Genomic DNA, 1,333 nt, shown 5'->3' with positions numbered 1-1,333 from the left:
AGTCCTCATTGTCCGGACCTTTTTGGTTTTTGGACCATCTCACTTCATCACATTTTAGAAATATCTCTGCTCCAGCAAACCTGAACTAAATGATTTCATCCCCTCCGTGGCTTTGATGACGGGCTGTAAATCCTCTGCTTATTAAGCCCAGAGGGCAAATTCTGCCTAAAATTACATTTGTGAATTAAAGCAAGTCCAGCTCCTAAACTGTAAACTGGAAATACAACTGTTTGTATTTTTATGACGGAAAGGCATTGAGGAATATGTTTCAGGTGGAACCACTATTTTAAATGTCACCATGTCTGATTTATAGGTGATTAAACAAAGCAAAGATGAAAAATATTTAAACTTGCCAAATGTTTTTTTTCCAAAATAAACACTGCAAAACAGCATGAAAGCCCATTTAAAACCCTCAGACTTTATAGATCCACATCTTGACGATAACTCATGCAAATCTGGACAGAAAAAGTTGAAGCACATTTGTTCTATGAAGTTTTTAGTGGGCAGTGTGTTAGGAGGAAAGGTGATTTCTGCACAGTGTCAAAAAGTGGCCAAATTGTGCCAAATGCATTTTTCCACTCATAAAAGGGAATCTGATCAGACAAATATGCTGATTTACATTATTGGAGACCCTCTTCACAAGGCAAAGCCTTTGCTCCTAAGATTTAGCTGTTGGTTTAATTTACATTTACCAATAAGAAGAATAACAAGCTAAGAATAACCAGTATCGGGCGGGGCCCCGATCCAGCACTAAAATGGAGTTATTGGTATCTGCAAGTACCAACAAATAGGGCATTGATACCATTTAGAGAGCCAAAAGTTTATTCAACTATAGTCGCCCATTCTAGGTGGGCAATAAAATTTCTACTGGATTCACTTTGTTTTAGTCTGTTTCCTGCTTCACAAAGGTAGGCAGCAGCTTGACAAAGCCATGATGGCAATTATTTTACATCCAAGTAGTCTGCAGTTCTTCTTATACACACACACATCACTTCCAAACAGATGGTATCGGTATGGTATCGGTATCGGTATCAACCGATTCTGCACAGTCAGGTATCGGGTCCAAAAAATGGCATCAGCGCCTCGCTACTGGTTACATTACCTGAAATAGTCACACAATGTCCTCCGACCCCTCCTTGGAAAGGTCTGAGCCTCTACTTTCCAATAATGGTGGCCATTAGGGGGCGGGGCTAAAAATGAATACCTGCTGTTGCAGTGCTCCCACAGAGTCACACATGGCAGTTAGAATTTTAAATCTCATTTTATTTGTTTATACAGATAGAAAACAAAAAGTACTTGTGAAAAAACAATTTTGAAACATGTTTTAGAAATT

This window comes from Cyprinodon variegatus, unplaced genomic scaffold, assembly GCF_000732505.1.
Source record: "Cyprinodon variegatus isolate N-32 unplaced genomic scaffold, C_variegatus-1.0 Scaffold823, whole genome shotgun sequence".
Classification (NCBI taxonomy): domain Eukaryota; kingdom Metazoa; phylum Chordata; class Actinopteri; order Cyprinodontiformes; family Cyprinodontidae; genus Cyprinodon; species Cyprinodon variegatus.
This window is presented reverse-complemented; position numbering follows the sequence as displayed.